Below are 25,645 nucleotides of genomic sequence, written 5' to 3'. Positions count from 1 at the left end.
CAGCTGAAAATATAGGTCATTAAATTCTAAATTTTGTTCCACCTGTTTTAAAGAATGAGTATATAGCCCGAATGGTTTCAGGAGATTATGGCAATAATTAAAGCAAAATGGTTATGAAAAACAAGAAGGAAGTTTCTTAGTGATCTGTAGACAGAAATGAGCCTAACTAGAAGTTTGATATGATCTGGGAAACGAAATAAAAATATTCAGTTGCTGGAGGTTGAAGATTTTAATAATGCTGGTTCTTACAAGAAAAGAATACATTGATTTTAATAAGGTCATTGAAATCAGGTCTGGGGTTGTGGCTCAGTGGTAGAGTGCTTGCTTAGCAAATGTGAGGCCCTGGGTTTGATCCTCAGCATCACATAAAAATAAATAAAATAAAGGTATTGTGTCCAACTACAACTAAAAATAAATATTTTTTTTAAAAGGCCATCACAATGAATGACATCCAAAAAGTCTGTATTTCAACCTTACAAAAATGATTTAATGCAATGGGTCATCAAATAATTTTGAAGCATGTATTACCAAGATGTACTTAAAATTGGAATTTAGCTGGTTCCAGGAGAAAAGCTAAAAAGGTAATGAAAGTAGTATATAATCAGGTTATCATCCTATGTGATCATAAACAAATATAATAATAAACAAAAAAGTTCAATTAATATAATTTTAATTGTCCTACCCAACTAAATTCTGAAGTATAAATAACTCTGAATAAGGAACATGCAATAGAAATTACCAAATGTCAGTTAAAATCTATTCTTGATGATCAATACATATTTTTGCCTTTGTAGACAACTACAGGATAAAATTATATGATAATTGGACTGAGAACACTTGTAGCATGGAACACTTAAGCAAAAACTAGAGTAAGTTTGAATAAAATTGACCCTGTCCCAAAATGGTTCATCATGCAAAACAGCACACAAATATACAACTAAATTAAAAGTAGACTATGTTTCATAAAAGTGCATTTCTCCTTAACTCTCCCAATTATCAAGGTAATCCCGAAGATTTAGAAGACTAGTTTACCTAGTTTGGTATTAGAAAATAATCACTTTACTGAAGCACAGGAAATTCAAAATAGTATAGAACATAACCCTTTAAATCTGGAAATGATTTAAAATCATTTATCAAACCAGTTAAAGGCATACAAAGAAAAAGAGACTACACTCAAATACATCCGGAAATTATTTCAACAATCTATTCCTGATTCTAACACAAATGTAACATGAAGGAAAAAAATTTTGAACCTTTATTCTTAGAGTTATTTCACTTTCCTTTCTGGAATCTTCCTTCTGTTCTGTTAGTTTTGCAGTAGACAGAAAGATTTAGTCAAAATATGCATTCAAATTAAAATCTTTTAAATACTATAGGTAAGCAAAAAATTAAAAATATATTGCTTCCAATGTAGTTGATAAGGTCTGACCTCCTACTGGGAGAGATACAATTTGATTGAACTACGCATCGGAAGATATGTTTTATTAACATCAAGGTCTCCAACTGGAAGGTATGACAATGAAGCTGAGATTAGTAATATGTATTTTAAAGAATGGGAGCTTTTAATTTGTCTTAGGTTGTTCTTAAACTTTGGATTCCTAATGTGCCTAAAGGTCACTGAACACAATCAATCTGGAATTAGAAATTTTGCAAATTGATTCCATCAAACTGATTTGAAGATCAGTGTGATATTATATCCAAATGCTTTTCAGATTCAACATTTGGTCATTTAAACTTTATTCTAGAACTATTTTGGGCAATAGTTTCTGCATCCTTAAAAAGTAATAATATGTAGAATGTCTCACAGATAACTTGAACATTAAAGACTGCACGCTGACAAGAAAAAAGAACTGGTTAGTACTAAGTAATATTTTTATTATATCCCATTACTTTGAATCATGACATTAGAAATCAAACTATTTTTCAAAAGTTAAACACACTTTCACCCCAATCCAGAACAAATCTATTCTTAAACTGTTGCTTAAGATGAAAACAAAACAAATCTTTGGATATCATTGGTTAAAATAACAATTACTTAGAAAACAACTTAATTAATAACAAAACTATCAGTGAAGAATTAATAATTAATTACATCTATAGTTCTTTATCTGAATAATTGAGGCTTACTTCACTAATTGTAACATGTAAAGTTCTGTAAGGCCACATGATTTTTGCATGGAATTCTATTCAGACAATTTGATGCAAATAATTAAAATCAAACCAAATTAATTTTTAAAGGTTAAATGAGAAATGACATTGATAACAAAAAGACTTTCCTTTAAAAGTCTCAATATAATCATACATATACACTGTAATTGTAATATATATATATAATAATCATCTGTGTACAATCAGAGAGAATCACATACATGAATAGTACTGTGATCAAAAAGTTAGAAATTTTGATCAGAAAGTTTCCTTAATCCTTTACTCTGGAAGTCCTTTTACAAGATGACTACTTTAAATGGAGAAGAGCGAGTTTTCTAAAAAATTTAGTCATTAAAATAAGAAATTTGGCTATTGGTTTATATTAAATGTTAGGATATCTAAATTTAAATGCCTTTCACCACACTTAAAGACTATGAACGAACCCTAAGGGTCATGACTTATACAAAGTATCCTAATGCTTATATTTATTTACTGATCAATTTTAATTTCATTATGTATTTTAATTCTTATTATTCTAAACCATATAATTTTATGAGTTGTCATGAAGTGTTCAAGAAATCATTACTAAAGTATTTATAATAATTTATAAGCAAGCTCTTACATATTAAAATTTTTGGTGTAAAAGGGTTTATTTAAGTTATGGCTTTTCATATCAAAACATCACATTTACTAGGTTAAATTCTAATTGTTTTTAAATATAGTATTTATACTAGCCTATAAAAAATAACTTTTAGGGTAATTCATAAAGCATATGTCACTAGACTCTTTATATTCAGGGAATACATTACCTCTTCACTAATTACATATTTAGAAATAAGAAAATACTCTAAATAAACATTACCAGCACATGAAAAGATTTTTTTTTAATTTTTTATTGTTGGTTGTTCAAAACATTACAAATTTCTTGATATATCATATTTCACACTTTGATTCAAGTGGGTTATGAACTCCCATTTTTACCCCATATACAGATTGCAGAATTACATCAGTTACACATCCATTGATTTACATATTGCCATACTAGTGTCTGTTGTGTTCTGCTGCCTTTCCTATCCTCTACTATCCCCTCTCCCCTCCCCTCCCCTCTTCTCTCTCTACCCCCTCTACTGTCATTCATTTCTCCCCCTTGTATTATTTTTCCCTTACATGAAAAGTTTTTAAAAGGTACACTTTTTTATCCTAGAATAGATGAGATTCAAAGTGAGCTTACGAATTCATTTTCTATACAAAGTTGCATTCTGAATGTCAAAACCAAAAGGAAATGAAATGACTACAAAGGACACATAAAAATATTGATTCAAACATTTAATAAAAATCTAAGGCCAGGCACGGTGGTGCACATCTGTAATCTTAGGGGCTCAGGAGGCTGAGGAAGGAGGATTGTAAGTTCAAAGCCAGCCTCGGTAAAAGTGAGGTGCTAAGCAACTCAGTGAGACCCTGTCTCTAAATAAAATATAAAATAGGGCTGGGGATATGGCTCAGTGGTTGAGTGCCCCTGAGTTCAATCCCCAGAACACACATACCCCCCCAAAAAAAAATCTAAGATAATTTTGTTATAATTACATTCATATATATGTATACTCTATATACTTTATATGTACTTGTTTCATGACATTATTTAGTTAACCTTCACTAATAAAATATTAGTTCATACTGAAGTTTCTCTTTTAGATATTAACTTTTTAAAAGTATCAATGTATTTGGAGATGTTCACACAATTACAATTTTTATAGACTACAACATCTGCATTTATATTTATTTATTTATTTATTTTTAATATTTATTTTTTAAGTTAGGTGGACACAGTATCTTCGTTTTACATTTATGTGGTGCTGAGGATCAAACCCAGTGCCTTATGCATGCTAGGCGAGCACTCTACCATTGAGCCACAACCGCAGCCCCTGCATTTATATTTAAATAAATGTTTCATAAATCAGGGTTATTTTACTTAAAAATACTAACATAAAATTTACATTTTGAAGTAAACTAAAGTACCTTTAATATTAAAATTTCATCTACATTTACACTGACATGGCCTTTCATAGAGTATTATTCACATTCATAAAAATTAAAAGGACACAGAAGACCAAATTCAGATGGTTTATTCATTGATAATATCTTGCTTTTTAATTTAAAAAGTCATGGTCCTACTAGAGAAATAGTTACTTTTTCATCTGATTTAATGATGAAAATTTTAGGAACTAGGAATGGATTCAGAGTAAGAAACAACCCCAGGAAATCACTGTCATACAACTTCATAAAAAAGATGTTTTTCAAAAGAAAGTAAGCTTTGCAAAAGTATTTCAATAGCTATCTAAGTAGCTTAATGGTAGAATTATTTTAATGTAAGATTAAACACTGGAATTTTTAAAGTGCTAGAATAAAAATGATAAAAAATAAAATTTTTATTGAAAAACAAAATAACTAGATAGCCAAACTTTTTCCAGCTGCTATTCTGATTATATTTCAGATATTAGTAAAAACTATCCAATAGTATAAAACCAAACTTGAAGACATATTGAAAATGATATCTGAACTATCTAGTGGGGTATAAAGCTATCCAGATATATTTTAAGAATTGACAAATGTAATCTGTACTGTTCATAGTTTGTATTAACAGCAGGAGCTGCTACAGTGTACTTTTTTCCTAGTATAATAGAATGTTTTGACAAAACAGATCTTTGTTAAGAAGTATAATAACTGTTACAGATTTCCTTGTGCTTATTACACCTTCAACATACAGTTTAATAAAATATGTTAACTAAATTACATTTCAGGAAAATTTATTTCAAACCTAGTTTACTGAAAGAAATGAGAACTTTGATAGTTCTTCTCTACTTGATTATTTTGTCTTAACAACACTTATAAAATATACTGCTAATGATGATGTGTATAGTATTAAGATTGAAAGTGAGCATAAATACTTTAAATGTAACTGGAAATGTTAATCAATAGAAATGTTTCACTGCAGAGTTTGGAACTACTGGCAGCAAGATTTAAACAGTATCTAAACAAGCTTTAAATGCTAGTGATAGTACTATATAATGCCTACATACTGGTTAAAAAGGAGAAAATACAATCTAGCAACCTAAATGACAGAAAAAGAGTTGTTTTTCCACCACCAAATTAAAGAGAGTATTTATTTATTTATTTATTTATTTATTTAGCAGTACTGAGGATCTGGCCCTTTTTAGTTTTCAAGACAAGGTGTCACTAAATTGCCTAGGCAGGCTTTGAATTTGCAATCTTCCTGTCTCAAAGCTCCTGAATAGCTAGAATTACAGTCGTGTGTCATTGCACCTGGCCTAAAGACAATTTTGAGCCTGTACTACTATTGCAAACAATAGTCCTACAATTCTAATATTTACATCACTTCATCTTTTTCCTTAAAGAAGTTTAATAAAAAAAAACAAAAAACAAAAAAAAAAAGTTTAACATGTAAAATTAACCTGGTATATAAACCATTGTTACTTCGTAGAACAAATGCTTCAGGGAAATGGGAAAATGTCAAGAGATTCCTCAAGTCAACAATTTTGGTTGAAACTTAACCAGAACCACTTTAAATGAATTTATTTCATTTGTAATTACTATTATAAAGTTAATATTTATAGATCTTTATAGTATCCTAACAGTCTCTTGATTTGGAGTTTTCCTACTCTGAAAAACAAACCATATCTTTTCAATTCATTTCATTACACAACTGAAAACTAATTTGATGCAATTATATTACTTTACAAGGCATTAATAACAAAAGAACACTTGAACATTTATGAAATGTTTCTAAAATGTGTTCCCTTCTTGCTAAATTTCAAATAATTTATATTAGATAAAAAACAAATAAAAGAACACATGGTGTTCTGTGAGATTGTTACTACTGAGGTGATTAACAACCAAATTATGCTACAAATTTAGCTAACTCTACACATATCCTGAAATGAATCTGTACCATATTTGCTTAGCCAAAGAAAGAAAATCAACTGTTTCTAACTCTATCATTACATGCATTTATAAAAAGTCATGGCAAGTATTCTATTTCAATGAGCTTTCTGTCTCAAATAGAGTAAGAAAAAGTAAAATCATTATTCAAGAAATCGAAGAAAGTAAAACCACTGCAACCCATTTTTCATATGATTTTCCAGTTACACATTCTCTTTCAACATAAAACAAATATTATCTAATGTCAATTCCAAATCAAATATTATCCAATATTTCCTTTCCATATTTTAAGTCCTATAAATACCAGTTATAAAATAGCCACATATTCACTGAAATGCTTTGAGACATTACAATAACCTAAAAATAGTATATTAGAAAGTAAGAAAGTTTACTATTATTGTTTCAAGTTTCTTATTATCCATAAAAGAAATAGACACTAAAATAAACAGTGCACTGAGAACATTAATATTTCTCCTGATAGAAATAATAACTTGTCTTCAATATATAATAATGGATTGTGACTATAAAAGGAAAACATTTCTAATAAGAGCAGGAATATATGCATCTGTGTTCTTTTTTATTTAAAAGAAGATTTTTGTAAAAATTCCTAAGGCTTTCAGTTAATATTTTTAAAAATTGGAGAACCAAATTGGAAAAATATTTGTTTTAAGAACTCAAACGTTGAATAATAACAGGTATAACAATGAAAGTATATTTTCTTATAGTGCAATATTGATTTTACCTGATTTCCTATTAATAAAATACCTTTGACTAATTTGTTAGATATCTAAGCTAACTCTAAACGACTCAAGTAATATCACCGTTTTCCAGTCTAAAGGCAACACAAGATAATAGAGTAATGGCTAACTTTATTCAGAGTTAGTTTGTTAGATGTTTACATAAATCCCCAAATCCTAAAGTCTCTTATTTGTAAAGAAGTATCTACCAACAAATTTATTGAGAAAATCATCATTTAGTTTAATGAAAAAAAACTGCATTTAGATTTCCAAACTTGCACTATACTATCCAGTGTAAATGTGAAAAACAGTACATTTTTATTTTAGCTATAATTATTCAAACTAATTACCTCTTGTAGTTAAGACTATCATTTTTAAAAACCTAAATTAAAGCCAAACCTAAATTAAAACTAAAATCAAAGTTCCTGTTAACAAGTTTAACATCAATATGTTCTTTCTCTGACAACCGCCTTACTAATAAAGAACTAAAGAACTTGACTCTATATACATTTGTCATTTTAAATTCAAATTCAATTCAAAACTAAGTGTATGTATAAATATATACACATACACCATGTATATACATGTAGTATATATGTATATATATTTATATATATATATTTCACATAAAATGAGCTAATATATGACATTAGTAAAGGACATTTTATTAATACAAAATCAAGTGCTTAAAACTGATATTGAAAAGAAACAATGCAAAGGAGAAAGTTCAGGGAATAATGTGAAAAAGCACATGAAAAGTTGTGTCATCTGTAATATGGGGAAATAAATGGCCTATTTTACATGAAAAAAAAAATTGATATTGTCCCATAATTAAACAAGTCTATTTTTTAATTACTATTGATTATAACAGATGGTTTTAATCATGGGGCAATATCAATCACATACATATATAATTCCAATAAACTATCAGAAATTGAAATACAATGGTCTTGTAACTAAAATGTGAAAAGAAAATTGGAACTTTAATAAAAAATATACTTTTGTTTAATTATAAAGCAATATTAATTTAAGCACCTGATATCTTATTAATAAAATGCCTTTTACTAAGTTTTTAGATATGCAAGCTCATTTTCATACTAGATAAAAACATTTGAATAACACTTTAACATACTTTTCAACAAATATTAATAGTAATGAAATAGAAATTTAAGACATTAAATAGCTATTTTTTTCAAATTATTAGTAGATATGTGAATTAATTTCCCTAATTACAATTGACATAAATTCATCCTTAAATATTATCTTGTAAGACGTCCATTTGGATTCAATATATTATGAAAATAATATAAAGCATGAATTTAGAAAGAGAGCAAATGTTCTCCCTTAGAAAGTACTGAAGCTCCATCTAGAGGCTTTTCTCCCTATTACTGTCACTTGCAATATAAGTAATATCACCTAGAAATGTGAATAATATTAAAATGTCAGTGATTTCCTTTGTACCTACCCTTTTGTTATTCATAATGAGTTCTTGCCCTAACCTTCTTGGGGTAGCTCTAGCTCCATCACTGCCATCAAGTGGTAAAAACTAAAACTGAACCTAAAAAAAGAGGAAAGAAAGCAAAGAAAGACAGGAAAAGAAATCCATGTGTTTTTTTTAATCACTTATCCACCTTCTTTTTAAGTTCAAGAAATGGATTTATATTTTTCTCCTATGCCATTTAGTCTTAGAAAAATTGTGGAAATAATAAAGTTGTATTTGTTTTTAGAAAACAGTAGCATTATATGTTGCCTTTAAATCTGAAACTGTTGCTTGGTATTTTTATATTTGGAAGATATATGAAAATACTTTGAATTAAACCTATTAAGTTAAATGATGTGTTTTCATGAACTACTGCACTGATAAAGATAATGGTAAGAAACACAGCTAAGATTAACAAATTTTATAATACAGTAGTTATTAAAAGAGAAAATAAAAACTATGATGTGACTAATAAGTATTTTCTATTCCTTCCTTATACAAATAACCTAGAATTTAATAAATTGAACACTCTTATTCTACCCTTAGGATGTAGCTGTAACAGTGTTTCCTCAAAATGTCTTATTGGCCTAGGAAAACATCAGAATAAGGATTTAACACTGAGGAAAGGATAAAAAACAAAAATTAACAATTAAAAAGCAAGGTGGGAATTCAATTCAAATAAAAATTACTTAATCTTTCCCTTTTATATGAACACTTATTTCCTGAATTATGTTCCCAGAGTTAGGACTTTCAAAAAATAAAACTTCAACTACAGAACTTAGGAGAAAACACCAATGAAATGACGTCTCAGTTCAAGGAATACTGCTCTACCAGATGCACCATAACGTAAGCTATAATTTTTAAATATTTAAAAAAATAATTTACATAAGAAATACATATAGGAATATAAAGTTAACTTGGTAAGTCATATCATTTCAAAAATTTCCCCAAATTGTTAACAAACATTTATTAATAGGCACTTTTATTCATATATTTGTAACAGGAATCTCAGGCTGATCTCATTTCATTCTTTTGATTAGATTTTACTTTTTATGAGAAATTTGCTTATCACAGAAAAAACTGAAAAAAATTGTAGTTTTGATTACAGGTCTGGATTTCCATGCTAAATTAACAATATAACAATAATAGCCCAAATCCCTACTATGTTTCAAGCATTATTCTAAGTGTTTCACATGTATGGTTTTATTAATATGTCTCTCAACAACCTTATAAGATAGGTGCTACTATTATTATATAGGTTAGGAAACCGAAGCATAAAGGGGTTAAATAACAAAGCATAGTCACAAAAACAAGCAGTCAGCCTGGGTAGTCCTCACTCTTAATCTCTTTCATATAAGGCAAGCTTTCTGAATTTAGTATTACTGACATCTTGGACCACATAATCTTTTGTTGTAGGGAGCTCTTCTGTGCATTGTAGGATGTTTAGCAGCACCCCTAAATTATATCATCCAATGCCAGTAGCATGGCCCCACTGGTAACTCCCTCTCCAGTTAGGATAACCAAAAATGTCTCCCAACAAGTGTCTCCACTGTCAAATATCCCTGGGGGAGACAGAACTGCCCTCAGCTGAGAATCAATGAGATAAGATAATAATTTTATAACATTGCAGACGCAAATGATGAACAACTTAGCTGAAATTAGTTTTTATCAATTTAAAATTATTTACTGCAACACTGAAATGTATACATATATGGATAGTTCAGAACAGTAATACCCTAAAAGTCTTATAATTAAACGAATAATATATGATATGATTCAAAACCACAAGGTATAAAGTTGATAATGCAAGTTTATATAGGTTAATTTGAAAATAATGGAGATCCATATATTTCATGAAACTTTAAAAACAATCACCTCTGGAAAATGGGATTGAGGATAAAGTAGGAGAGTATTACCATTTAATTTAAATATTTTCATATTATATTTAATATTTTTCTTTGCTTCTTCCTTGTATTTGTTTACAATGCTGGTGATGGAACTCAGTATATTGGCCAAGCATTTTTTTTCTTCCCATGGTACTGGGGATCGAGCCCCAAAATCGAACCTTGTGCATGTGAGGCAAGCACTCTACCAACTGAGCTACATCCCCAGTCCTATTTTGAGACAAGGAATCAATAAGTTGCTGAGGCTGGCCTTGAACCTGAGATCTGCCTCAGCCTCCTGATTTGCTGGGATTACTGGCATGTACCACCATGCCCAGGTTTACTATGCTTTTTAAAAACCAAATTTTAGGAAAACTTTTTCTTTTTGACATGAATATGTCAGTTACACTTATGAAGTGAGCTGTTTTTCACATATTTCTCATTATGTTCTGTATAGATTTACATTTTCTAGACACTTCATGTAAGTGGAAGGAATAAGTTTTTTCTGAAGTTGTGAATAGATTTTACTCAAGTGTCAGATTTGATAGCCAAGAAACTTTTATTTATTTTTTAAAAAATATCTACTTTATTATTTTTTAAATTAATTTATTTATTTATTTATTTATTTATTTATTTATTTATTTATTTATTTTTATGTGGTGCTGAGGATCTAACCCAGTGTCTCACAAGTGCTAGGCAAGTGCTTTATTGCTGACCCACAACCCCAGTTCCAAAATCTTTTATTTTTTTGGCAGAAAAATTTTGCTGTTAAAATTCTTTCTAAAATTTATTAACAAGGAAATGAACATATCATAGCTTTTAGATGCTTCAGTTTCTCCTCAATGTGGAATACATTTTTTAAAATATTGATAAGGAGTCCATTTAATACACACATATCCTAAAGTTTGGAATTCCACCTGCAAATGCAAATTCATCTTCCAAAATCCTTTGGCATAACCCTTAACTTCTCTTTCACAGTCCACACAAAATTCATTAGCAAATCCTGTTCATTTTTCCTTTAAAAGTATACTCTGAATCTGAACACAATTACCAGTAATACCATGTATCATTATCAGTATTTGTTTTAAGCCACGATAATTTTTTGCCTGGTTCATTATAAAATCTATTTCACAACTTCTGCCCCAGCTTGGCATCTACCTTCAGCAGTCTATTTTTAGCATAGCAGCGAGACTAAGATGAAAAAAAGATCCAGTCAAAAGCCTCCAATAGTTTTCCATTTTACTCAGATCAAAAAGTAAAGTCCTTAGTGGGGGTATCTTCAGAATTACAATTAATACCTTCAACTTATAACAACCTAATTTAACTTATTACACTAGGTAACCACTTAGAATATAACTAAAATAGATATTAAACAAGAAAGAAAAAGGGAATCATAATGATATACTATAAAACAACAACAACAACAACTAAATGGCTAGAAGTGTAGTTCAGTGGTAAAGTACTCATTAAGCAAATACTAAAGCACTGGCTTCAATCCCCTACACCACCAAAAGCAAACAATCATAAACCAAGAAAACACAAAATCAGACAGACAGTAATGGAAGCAATGAGGAACAAAAACACAAGATACAGAAAACAACATGAAAGGAAACTATCAAGAAAACAAGTCCAGAAGGGTGAAAATATCTGCAAATCATATAATAAGAAGTACATATAATAAGGAGTCAATATCCTGAATGTATCAAGAACTCTAACAACAACAAGGAGACAAATAATCCAATTTTAAAACAGGCAAGGGACTTGAATACAATTCTTCAAAAAAGATACACAAATGGCTACTAAGTATATGAAAAGATACTCAACATTAATCATTAGGAAAATGTAAACCAAAACTACCACTTCATACCTAGAATGGTTATATTTTAAAAAGTAGAAAATAACAAATGTTTGTGAGGATGTGGAAAAATTTGAAAAGCTTATACATTACTGGAGGAAAAATAAAATGATGATACTGATATGGAAAACAGAAGGACATTTACTCAAAAGGTTAAAACACTTCATTAACACATGATTTAGCAATTCCACTTCTAGGTATATACCCAAAAGAACTGAAAGCAAGGCCAGTCAGTGGCACACACTACTTGGGAGACTGAAGCAGGATGATTACTAGTTCAAAGACAGCCTGGGCAACTTATCAAGACCCTACCTCAAAATTTTAAAAGGGCTAGGGATGTAGCTCAGTGATACAACACTTGTCTAGGAAATGCAAGGACCTGGGTTCAATCTCCAGTACTGCAAAAATAAAAATAAGATTAAGGGAGGAGGAGGAGGAAAATTGAAAGGAAGGACTCAGTGAAACTTGTACATCAAGGTTCATAGCTGCATTATTCACAACAGCCAAAGGTGAAAACAACCATAATTGTTATCAATAGATAAATGGATAAATAAAAGTGTTATATACATAAAATAGATTCCAGTCATAAAAAGGATTTTGAAATACTATATGTTCTACCACATGAATGAACCTCGAAAACATTAAATTAAGTAAAATAAGCTAGATACAAAAGACAAACATTGTACAATTTCACTTATATGAAGTATCTAGAACAGGCAAATTCATAGATGGAAAGTAGAATAGAAGTTACTAGTTTACCAGGAGAGAGAATGGGAGACAGACTTTCAGTATGGGGTTATGGAAAAGTTTTGGAAATAGATCATGGTGATAGTTTTGTAACATTGTGAATGTACTTAATGCCAATGAGTTCTAATCCTAAAGATGTTTAAAATGATAATTTCTTGTTATATACATTTTACCATAATTTCTTTTTAAAAAGTCAAAGTCCTTACAATCACATCTAGACCTCCAAAATCCTCAAAATGTCCTATGATGTCACAGGGACCTGATGACTCATTATCTCTGAACTCATCCCCAACCACTATTCCTCTGGCTTTCTCCACATTCATGCCTCCTCCTTGATGTTTCTTGAACATACTGGCCATAGTCATGCTCAGAGCCTTTGCATTTGCTGATCCCTCTGCCTGATATGGTCTTTCCACTCATCTTCATGATTCACATCCTCTCTTCTTCATTGTTTTTGTTCAAATATCAATCACTCTGTGAGGACTTCCCTATCTACCCCCACCTAAAACTGCAGTTTTCCACAATTCATTTCCCCCAAAACATCCCTATTGCATTCTTCCACTATGTGTTTCTCTATAGAATTTGAACTATCTGGTTAATATATGTTCCACAGATTTTCAATCTCTTCCAGTAGAATGTAAACACCAAAGAGGCAGGAATTTTAAACTGTTTTGTTTAGTGCTGTGTCTCTAAAGTCATGACAGGCACATATTGAGCAATCACTAAATAATTGTTAAATTAATGAATAGTAAATGACTCTAAATACTAATATCAGACTATTGATATAAGACTTTCCACTTCTTAAACCTTCAAAATTAGAAAGGGCTTTATTTTTACTCTAAAGTCTATTCTATCCATCTAAATATAATTAAAGCCTGTTACTTTATTACTGACTCCCCCCCTTTGCTATGTTTAATTTATCATTGAAGATCATTATTACTATTTCTGTAAAGTTTAAAGTTTAATTTAAATTCAAGTTTCCTTATTCACTTTAATAGATAACAAAATTATGTACTGAAAAATATTATATAATGATTGATAAAGCAAGGCTTCTAATTTCTAATGCAATTTTCTCTCTCTAGGATATTTTCCTTCAATTAAAAAAAATTTTTTGAATTAATACATAAAACATGAAAATTGTACATATTAATGAAGGACCTTATGCTTTCCCTTATTTATTTATTTATTTGTTTGTTTGTTTGTTTATTTATTTATGGTACTGGAGATAGAACTCAGGAGCACTTATACTGAGCCATATCCCCAGCCCTTTTTATATTTTATTTAGAGACGGGGTCTTACTGAGTTGCTTAAGGCCTCGCTAAATTGCTGAGGCTGGCTTTGAACTCACAATCCTCCTATCTCAGCCTCATGAGCCACTGGGATTACAGGCAGGAGCCATCACCATACCTGGCTTCTTCCTTTAGTTTCTTATTTTAAATTATTGTTGTTTAAACTCATACAGGAATTAGAATCAGAGGGTCTTTAATTCTGTATGTCATGAAGCACAATCCATTGGTAAGATATTTCAGTTTTGTTCAAGTTGCCAAACTATATCCTACTTGCTCCCCAAACCTATTTCTTTCTGGTTCTTCCTGATTATCCTAAGACAACAAACAGTATATACACAGGTAAAAGTCAATTTAAACAAATTTTCAAATACACTTACAAGAAGCAAAACACATTAATGTCTCTCACTAACTAGAGCTATTAAAGATAACTATTGTCTCAAAATCTGCTTCACATAATTGTAAACTCTGCTATGTATAAGAAGTGCTATTGAGCAGGACAGTTTGTGCTTTACTTCTAAGTACTGGGTGGGTCCAGTCACATGAATTTATTTCCATCTATTAACTTCTACTCTTTTTAAATCTTTATATGTTGGGTGTTTCTCTTATAAACAGCATATATCTTTGTTTTGCCATTTTTAAAAAAAATTGTTAACTTTTTTCTTTAACAAGATGATTTTGTACATTTAAAGTGGTTTATTAATACTCTGATCCTGGCCTTTTATATTTCTTTTTGTTTGTTTTCTTTCTTTCTTTCTTAAGTGTTCTTTTTGACTATTTCTTCATACATTCTTTCCCCTACTTCCCATCATACTTATTTTGAAGTTACAGGTTCTATTCTATTAATGGCTACTCCAGTTAGTTTGAAATACATATTAAATTTGACAAAGTCTAAAGTTAATTATCTTCTTCCTCCTCTTAAAACTATAAGAACCTTAAAATAACCTGAACTCTGATCACTTCCTCCAAACTTATATACTGCTGTCACACAAACTTTTAGTTTTATCCTATTTGCCCTTTTCAAAAAATCAGATATTTCTCTTATACAGTCAAGTTTGCTTAGGATTTACTTATATAATTATCATTATACTAATTTTTCCATCTTGCATCTCAGACTTTCCCCATGACAATCACTTTCCTTCTTCCTGAAATTTAGCCTTGGTATGTGCTTCAAAAAGGAACTGTATCTTTTTAACTCTGTTTTTGTTATTTATCTGGAAATGTCTTTATTTTGTTCTCTTTCTTGAAAGACAGATTCACTTTGTATAGAATTCTAGAGTTAAGGTTATTTTCCTTGGTGCCCTTAAGACAATACACCCTTTTCCCCATTGTTGCTCTTCAAATTTTATCATTCTGAAAGTTATTTAATAAATTAATATTCTCATTTTCCTCCTTTACTAAGTTGTTTAAAGGAGGTCAGTAGGAAAAAAACAACAAAAATTTCATGTTTCTTAATAAGTATTGAAATATGAGATTTCTTTTTGAAAGCAATAATGTAGAAATAGCACTAAAACTAGAAAGTAGACAGAAACAGGAAATTCTCCCTTAAAGACAGACTGATAAACACTTAATAATAAAGGATCTGAAACTTATCAAGTGGGAAGAAAGTACTTGCAACCCTGTCAAATATTGCTCCTGTCCTTCCATGATGAATATTTTTCTTTGTAGGTCTTGACAAACTCCCTCCCTTGTCAGCATCTCTATCTAAAGTTGACAGACCAAAGACTTATTTTCAAACATGGATCACAATGGAATATAAAGTTGATTTGATTTCTGCTACGTTACTGCCACAAAAATATTTCTAAAATTATTTTCTCAGGCATAATTAGTGTGTTCACTGATTAACAAATAAAATTATCAGCCAAAAAATTTAGACTCTTATCCTAAGTATTTTTGGAGATGTTTTGCCTAATTTGTCTATATTTATGATCTCTTTTCCACATTTTATGTCATACTAAAGTTTGAAAGAATAGCTTCTAGACTTTTCTCCTAACTTCATTGAGTTACAATTGACAGTTTAAAATTATAGCATTGTAAACCAGGCACTGTGGAGCACATCTGTAATCCCACTGGCTTGGGAGGCTGAGGCAGGAGGATTGCAAGTTCAAAGCCAGTCTCAGCAAAAGCGAGGCACTGAGCACCTCAGCAAGACCCTGTCTCTAAGTAAAATATTTTTTTAAAAAGGGTTAAGGCTGTGGCTTAGTGGTTGAGTGCCCCTGAGTTCAATCTCCAGTACACACACACACACACACACACATTATAGCACTGTAATATCTAAGTTGCAAACTTGATACTTTGGCTTGTCTTTTTGTTTGTTTGAGACAGGGTCTCAATAAATTGCTTAGGGCCTTGATAAATTGCTGAGGCTGGCCTTGAACTTGTGATCCTCCTGCCTCAGTCTCCTAAGTGACTGGGATTATAGATGTATGACACCATGCCCATCTGATAAGTTGATTCTGATACACGTATATACATTGTGAAATATTCACCACAAACTAATTAACATATATTACCTCACATAATTAAATTTGTTAAAAAGTTTCTAAACTTTCACGCCCTATAGAATAGGATAAGTGTTTTAGTTTACACTGATACAACTCTGGCCATAGAAATATAAATAATAATCAGTCTAATCATACATAGTGGCATAATGCCTTTGAACTTCTTACATATTTAGAGATATTTAGAAAACCAATAACTACTAGTGAATGTTTTCCTTCAAACATTAGATCTGTCTCATGAACAATTCAAGCATAACTATAAATAAAAAAATTTGTCTGGATGTCAAGCATCAAGCAATGAACTATTTATCTTAACAACAACATAATTCACTTTCAGGAGCTAAAACCATTTCAAAGAGTCATATCTGTTCTTCTCTTTGCTATATATTTATAATAACCAACTTAGAAGTTTTCAAGTCCTATGAGAAGTCAAAAGAAAAGAACATTTGAGAAAAAGATTTTGAAGACTCTTTTAACTAAATAGTAGCCTAGAAAAACTGACATGAAAAATAACTCAAGTTTTAGGCTCCTTCTTTTTAGGAACATTAGATATGCTGTGCTTTGTAACTTGTCATAACTGATTTGTGCCCATGTTACAACTCTTCTAAAATTACTTTTAAAAGAGTCTAACATGAGAGTTTTCCTATAGAAGTAATTCAAATTACTTGTATAGAAAGTGTCAATAGGGCTGGGGATGTAGGTCAGTGGTACAGAGCTTGCCTACCATGTAGAAGGCCTTAGAGTTTAGCCCCCAACACTGCAAGGAAAGGGAGGAGAGGGAACAGAAATGGAGGAAAGGGACAAAGATAGATGGAAGGAAGGAAAGGGGAGGTGCCAAAAGGGGAGGTAAAAGAATGAGTCATTAAAACAAAACAACAAGTGGTATAAATATAAATATGTGGCATAAAAGTTCTAAAAAAATTCTACTAAGCTTTAGAATTTTAGTTACATCAAACTGGATATTATGACTGTATAGAATAACTAGTGCATGAAAAGTTCCACGGTGGCCTGGCTGAAACCAAACCCAGGGGTGGATGGCATGGAGAGAATGCATAGTGGGCTCAAGTGGGACCAGATTGAGCTTGTGCTGCTTCAGGACACACAGCATAGAGAAGGGGCAGAGACTCCCCAAAAGGGGGGCAGTGTGAGCCCATGAGGCCTGTGGGAGCTGGTGAAGATGGTTCCCCCCCCAACCGCCCCCAGCCAGTCTGCAGTGGTTGCTCTGTTGCCTGGTGCAGGTTCCAGTTCCAGACCAAACACAGACCAAACCACAGCCTGTGTGGGTATGGCTGGGCAAGCTGTGGTTGTGGTGGCAATAGCCAAAGAAGTCTTGGAGGAGCCACGGGGTGCCCTTCAGCCATACTAGGGGGTGGTCCTGGAAGAAGTATGCAGGGTTGTGGCAACATTGTCTGAAGACATGAAACCAGGCCCTAATCCTTATGGCATTCTTTGGGAGTTGGTGATATGTACAGCTATTGGATTTTTTGCTGTTCTCTCATTTTTGTGGAGATGTTTTCAATCTGTGAAAAGCAGGCTATATGTGGGAAGAGAAAGAAAGCTTGCTCTAAAACTTTCTGGACTAATTGAAGAAAAATGTGAACTACTTGAAAAAGTTAGCCTTGTTCAAAAAGAGCATGAAGGCTTACAGTCATCTTTAAAGGATGGTGGTTTTGAGAAGGGTTCAACAGAAGCACAAAATTTGGAGGCAACATATGAATAGCTAGATAAGTCCAAATCTAAATGTGGGAATGAATTACTCTTTCTAGAAAAAGAGCTAAAAGAACAGAAAGTTAAACATTCTAAACAGGATGAAATAATGGCGGATATATTAAAAAGGATAAAATCCCTAGAAGACAAATCAAAATCCCTCAAATCACAAATAGATGAAGCTAAAACAACCCTCAGAATATTTCAAGTGAATGAAGAAGGACTTATGCTGGCAATAAAAGAGGCTTTGAATGAAAATTCCCAACTTCAGCAGAGTCAGAAACAGACTTTAAAACAAGAAGCTAAAGTATGGAAGGAACAAGTATGTGTCCACAATAAAGAGAAAATACCATTTGAAGACTTTAAAGTACATGCAGAAAAAGTTCTAAGTGATAAAGAAAATCACATCGAATCTCTGACTGAATGAATGCTTGCTGAAGATCAAAGATAGGTCTTCTCCAAGCACAGGAGCCCAAACAGATGATGGTAACTTGGAATTGGAAATGAAGAGCAAATCAGAAATTGGTGCTCACTTAGATAATCAACCAAAAGGAGCTTTGAAGAAACTGGTTAATGGTGCTAAACTAAAGGCCCCTTTAAAAATCTTAGAAAGAGAAAGAAGTCAAATTTTTACTTTATAATCTGAAGTAGAGAAAACAAAGGAAGACCTTATAGAACATACTAAAAATCTAAAGACTGAACAAGCATCTTTGCAGTCAGAAAATACACAGCTTGAAAGTGAGAATCAGAAGCTTCAGCAGAAATATAAAGCCATGATGGAATGATATCAAGAAAGTATAATGAAACTCCACAGGAAATTAAGTGCAGAGGAAAATTACCAGGTAGAGCAAGAGGAAAAACTTCCCAAAGTGGAAGAAATGATCAGTCATACAACTGAACAGCTGGAGACCTACAGAAAGCAAGCCAAATATCTTGAAGAAGAATTGGAGATAACTATTCATTTCTCTCAGGGGCAGATTATTTCCTCTGAGAAAAAAAGCACATAATAGTGAGTTGGCAGCTTGGATTACTGAAAGAAACCTCAATTATTTAAGGAAACAAAATGCTCGCAACATACAAAAATTAACTGAAAAGGAGTTTAAATTTAAACTTTTAGAAAAAGATCCATTTGCACTTTATGCTTCAAATACAGCATTTGGCAGAAAGCATTCCCCAAATTGTCCCTCGCCTTTGGGCCGACCTTCATCTGAAATGAGACCTCCTCATTTGGAAAAGAAAGGTCCACTCACACTCTCACCTTTGGGAGGAGGAAGAGGCTCAAGGGGCCCAGAGAATCCTCTGGACCATCTGACTAGCAATGAAAGAAGAGACTCACACTATGATAGGTTAACTGATCCTCAGAAAGCACCTTCTGACATCGAGTCCCTGTTATCTCCATGGGAACAGGCACATAGGATAATGATCCCTCCACCAGGCCAACCATATTCTGATCCACGTCTTTCTCTACAAAGGCAAGATGGATGTTATTCTAATTATGATAGACCACCAGGTCCAGCAGAACTCAGAAGTTCTAATATGCGTTCTTCAGATAAAGTGAATGGGCCTATGTCTTTAGAAACAGAATCCAGTAGAAAGGATACCAAAGTCGATCTTGGTGATTCCAGTGTGCCTGATTCATCTCTCCCTGCTGAAAGCCAAGCAATTGGTTCTGCCTCTGTTTTTGCACCTTTTTCTCTAATCAGAGGTCCCTTGTTTCCAGTGGATCCAAGTAGTCAGTTCATGAGAAGAGAACCTTTTTCCCTCCATGTCCTCCAGGAAACGTGTACGGAGCATTTCAAGATTATATTCCACCAGGCCCACCATCCCCTCCATTCCCAATGGGACCCCAGTGTTTTCCTCAGTATCTCCCCCAAGAGCTGGATTTCTCCCCCTCCCCAGACTCACCACCCCTTCCATTCCCAATGGGACCACAGTGTTTTCCTCAATATCTCCCCTCAAGAACTGAATTTCGGGGCTGGGGATATGGCTCAAGCGGTAGCGCGCTCGCCTGGCATGCGTGCAGCCCGGGTTTGATCCTCAGCACCACATACAAACAAAGATGTTGTGTCTGCCGAAAACTAAAAAATAAATATTAAAAAATTAAAAAAAAAAAAAAAGAACTGAATTTCCACCCCTCCTTCCCCCGCATTCTGAAAGTAGAAGTGAGTTCCCTTCATGTTTGATTCTACCTTCAAATGAGCCTGCTACTGAACATCCAGAAACATAATAAGGAACCTGACAATAGTTTTGATCTCTCTTCAAAAGTTATTTGATTTAGCTCTTATTTTTAGTTTAAGTATCTGCTATTACTTCAGTGATTTTACTTTTGTTCCAATTTAAGCTTAATGGAATTATAATTCTTAGAATAGTATTTTGTAAATAAAGATTTAAATATGAATCTTATGAGTAAATTACTTCCATTTTATTTTATTCTGGATGGTATAACTTAATTTGATTAATCCACTATTACATAAACAACAATGGGAGTTTTATATTTGTAATCTTGCAGGTGGGAATTTTTTTTAACATTTTTTAGGTGTAGATGGACACAACACAATGCCTTTATTTTTATGTGGTGCTGAGGATCAAACCCGGGTCCTACTTGTGCTAGGGGAGCGCTCTACCGCTGAGCCACAATTCCAGCCCAGTTGGGGATATTTTAAACTCCAAACAAAGGCTGTGCCTTTATGCCAAGAAATGTATTTACTATGATTGCTGCAAATGTGAAAGTAACACTATGCTTAATGAAATATTTTAATTGATTTAAAGTCTTGTTTGGCATTAAAATAAAAATCAGCTAGTTTTTCCATAAAAAATAACTTGAACTTATTAAGAATAAACAAGAAAACATGACTGAATATATCATGTAAACAGGAGGTTTCAAATACAAAAAAAATTCCAGTTCTCAAAAAATTTTTAGGAATTGGAAACCACAATTTAAGCTCACTTTATCCCAATTTTCCATTATATCTTCTTTATTTTATGTTCATTTTCATAAAATAAAGAATTGCATTCGGCTGTGGTTCACTGATATTTTGAGTGTCCTAGTCTTTGTTTGGCTTTCAAGGAGACTTTTGTAAAAGATAAATGAATTATTAGAACACTGAAATGAAAAAAAACCAAAGATATAATTCCATATTTTGTTATTGTTAGATTCGATAGTCATGACTCTGCCAAACTACTATAAAATTTTAAAAACTCTTACTCTCAATTTCTATATCAATGCAAACAAGTAACAATTTGCAAAACTGCACCAGTCCAGAGACTATTGGACTATGTTTTGACTATTGGACTAACACTTTGAACTATGTTTTCCCCATAGAGATCAAGAAAGAACATTTATTAAAGATACTTTAATTAAGAATTAGTGGTTAAAGCTTTATTCAAGTGTTAAATATTATCTTAACTTTTTTTTGTGAAGAGTATACATTGGGGGCTGGGGATATGGCTCAAGTGGTAGCGCGCTCGCCTGGCATGCGTGGGGCCTGGGTTCGATCCTCAGCACCACATACAAACAAAGATGTTGTGTCCACCAAAAACTGAAAAATAAATACTGAAATATTCTCTCTCTCTCTCTCTTTCTCTTTTAAAAAAAAAGAGTATACATTGAAGTCTAAAATAAATGCCGTAATATGACTTTCTTCTTAAAAATAAGAAGCAGCTTTATCACATTTGAGGGCCAGTGAAAAGTCTGAATGATATTTGAGCATACAATTAACTTAAATGAGAAAAAAGTTGGGCCTTGAAAAAAGAAACTCTACAAGTTTAATAAATCTAATCTTTCTGTTTTCCCTCAAGAGTTACACTAGTTGTTAAATAAATCCTATAAATAATTCTTACTTGACAGCATAAAACAATACGTGCTCTAAATGAGTAGACAGAAGTCTACAGCCATGGTCTCTATAAAATGATCACTCATTTTTAATTCAGAACTACTTTTACCTTAACTTCTACTGGATAATAGTTGCTGATATAGTTCATGTTTTACAACAAGAAACTGGAAATAAGATAATTTTAGATTGAAAACAGAACTGAAATGCCTAAATATCATGATACAGTCTTGTAAAAAGTTTTTGCTTCAAAAGAATAAAAAGCTGAAAGGTCCTTCTAAATATGACATCATTTATCAAATCAGCTTCCAACTTTGATTATAACTCTATAAACCACAGTTAAATAAAATAAAACAATATTAAAAATTGGCAATTTATAGAATAAGCCTTAAGGAAATATTAAGTCCAAAAATGAAATTAGTATATACAATACATATTTATGTACACATTACCTAAATAATAGGGCTACCTGTTATTATAAAAATAAAAATTCTCACAACCAAAGAAGAATCTTTCTTCCAATATTTGAGCCATCATAATTAAAGGAATAGTCTTTCCTACATGACTTATGAGGACAAATAGAGCATCAATGAATGAAACAAGTATCTGATTAAGTTTTAGTAAGCACTAACAATAACTTAAAAAGAAAAAGACTATATCTCCATTATCAAAAAAATACAAGCCAAAAATAGATAACCAATAATAATTAGACCTAAATTATTTTCTAATGTTCTATTCATTACCAGGATTCTTTCATTCTATAGTGGTCATAAAAAAGGCCTGAAATACTTCTTAGCACTTGCCTACCATCTGTTCTTCTACAATAGAGAATATAGGTGCAATAGAATTTTGCTGAGATGCATTAAATTCACATATTGAGGGATATCAATATTCCTCCAATATGCTATGAACCTGAAGGCATTGATATTGGGTAAAAGAATTGTGTTTAAAAACAAATTTGAGATAAACTGTAAAGTAATAGAATGTGATATCATTAATAAAATTATTTTTAATAATTATTAAGACCACAGTTTTATGCTCATTATTTAAAAAAAAGAAAATGTTAGAAAAAATTGTGGAGATGAAGGTTTCTCTAGCTTTCATACAATTTTTAATAGTAATCTGCCAACTGGACAGGCCTTAATACTTTTCTATTATAAAGAAGTTATACTTAACCTCACTAGTTAAAATTAAAATAAGATAGAATTTTTCATCCTCAAGAATATAGAAAATGTAAAAGTGTTAAACAAGAATATTAAATAGAGCTAGCATGTGGGGAGCATAAATTAGCATTGCCACTTGGAAAAGTTGGCTGTGTCTAACAAAATATGACGTAGCCTATGATCCAGAATAATCCACTTGTAGGCACATAACCCAGAGTAGGCTAAGATATACAATATAAAATATATTTTTTATTAAACTTTTTGATTGAGTTCTACAGTAGCAGATTTATTTAATATTTACAACTCAAACCCAACAATATATATTTCATGGAAAAATAAATACCATTTACTCTGACACTTTTTACTACGTTGTTCTGTTCTCTTTTAAAATGCAGATTCCAAACTACTAAACTGATTTTTTAATGCTGTTTGGAAAACACTGCCCGGAAAAACTAGTGATACATACATAACAACATCTATAAGTCTGTTCATTGTGGCATTGCTTAAAATAGAGAAAATAACTGAATATAACTTTAATGTCCATTAATAGGCAAAAAACTAAAATATGAAATGTAATGCAGTTATCAGTTTAAATTAGATCTAGGTAACATGAATGCATCTCTATGTAATATGCATAATTCATAAAAATACAACGTATAGTGAAAAAAGCAGAATGATATTTTCAGAATATCATTAATTTCCAGCAATATCATGTTTATAAATATATAAAAATACTAAAATTGTTTAGAAGTATATATTTTAATATATTAACTCACAGTAGGGTGGAGGTACTAGCAGATAAAGAGGACTTTAGCTATACATGTTTTAATTTTTAAAGAGTTTTTAAATGTTACTTGAAAAAAAATTTCAGAGTTTCAGTAAGTTTTGTGGTATAAATTGATAAAATGAGAACAGAGGTGAGGAAGAATTAAGGACAGTTCAGTAGAACCAGGTATAATATCCACACACATGAATCAATAAGAGAAAAAAAGAAACTTAAAAAACATAAGGACTAAGGAAAGATTAGGATTAAAGAAGTATGTAGCAACAGCTGGAGAAAAAAGCATGAAGTGGGCAGAAAAGGAGGAAGAAAAGGCCTAACAATTGGTAAACTGATCCATCCCTCATTGGTGGTTCAACTGTATAAATAAAAGAGTGGCAGCTTAGTGGGAAAGTACTTAGCAACTCTGTTTACACAGACAACAGAAAGTGCCACTGGAGTGGCAAATTGAACCCAACAAGGCCAATTAACCCTTTCACCTTAGTGTTTTACACTACCTATCCTTCTTACTGTGCCTCTGTTGATCTACACAGATATGTGTTAGGACCAAATGCAATGATAAATCATTGTTACATGTATTGATGAATTCTGCCAATTCCACAAAGCACAGCATTTTATTTAGTGTTCTGAATACCTTCTTTTCTACTCTCATCTGTTTTTAATTAAGAAACACTTTCAAAGGAAGATAAGTTATCCCTAAACTTAACCTACACATGTCCTTTATTAAACTACTCAAGTTTTTTGACTTAAAGTATTTTTAAAATGTAATACTCACCTCAAATTTCTTCTAGATAAATTAGGGAAAGATTAGAGAAAGATTTAGATGGGCAAAAATGTAATAAAGAAACACTAAAATTCACTGAAGAGGTCTGTAACAACCTTATAGCTGCTGAATGAGCAATATTTCTATGACTACAATTTATTACTTAAAGAGAAACTTTACATCTTAAAGGGCTATATTTTTTAAGATAGTGATAGGTTTACTGCTGACTGATTTTTCTGCTTCTCAAATACAGTCATGTCTTTTTAAAATCATGTATATTTGAGAGCAAGGATCATATTCTCAACATATTCTATAAAATCTAGAAAAATGTCATGTACCAACTAGGTGTACAAATATTTGGTAAAAGTATGTTGTGCACTGTTGACATGTGAAAGTCTTGTTTCTATGAAGTAAGGTAAATAACAAAAGTACATAATTGTTTAGTTGCAAACTAAGGCAATTCACATAAATGTTTATTCATTAATCCTAACACTGTCTTTTCCTCACTATCCACGCTCCCAAAGGTACCAACATCATCCTGCCATCAGCTGAAATTCCATGTCAAATTTTCTCCTGGCCATATTATTTATTACTGAATCTTATTAGTAATTATATTTCTAAATGCTAGTCAAATAATGGGAAAATCCCAACAGATTATTTTGAGGAGGGTTGTGAAGGGATAATACACTGTATTTCTTAATCCAACAAAGACCAACAGCACTTTGAAAAGGTTACCCTTGCATTTTAAGAGGAAGGGATGTTTCCCTGCTCTGGCTTTTCTCAACTCTTCCTACTTAGTAACTAGAG

The 25,645-nt window shown here is 31.6% G+C and overlaps 1 protein-coding gene and 1 pseudogene across 1 annotated transcript in view; one reads left to right on the top strand and one right to left on the bottom strand.

The window, feature by feature from the left end:
- The window catches only part of Dnajc1 (DnaJ heat shock protein family (Hsp40) member C1), a gene marked incomplete at its 5' end in the record, with an annotated part of 219,254 nt that overhangs the window by 155,286 nt on the left and 38,323 nt on the right, over positions 1–25,645 (bottom strand). The window lies entirely within an intron of this gene.
- On the top strand, positions 17,997–20,497 carry LOC107150275 (annotated as a pseudogene).

The sequence above is a fragment of the Marmota marmota genome, unplaced genomic scaffold (assembly GCF_001458135.2).
Source record: "Marmota marmota marmota unplaced genomic scaffold, marMar, whole genome shotgun sequence".
NCBI classification, from domain to species: domain Eukaryota; kingdom Metazoa; phylum Chordata; class Mammalia; order Rodentia; family Sciuridae; genus Marmota; species Marmota marmota.
This window is presented reverse-complemented; position numbering and strand designations above follow the sequence as displayed.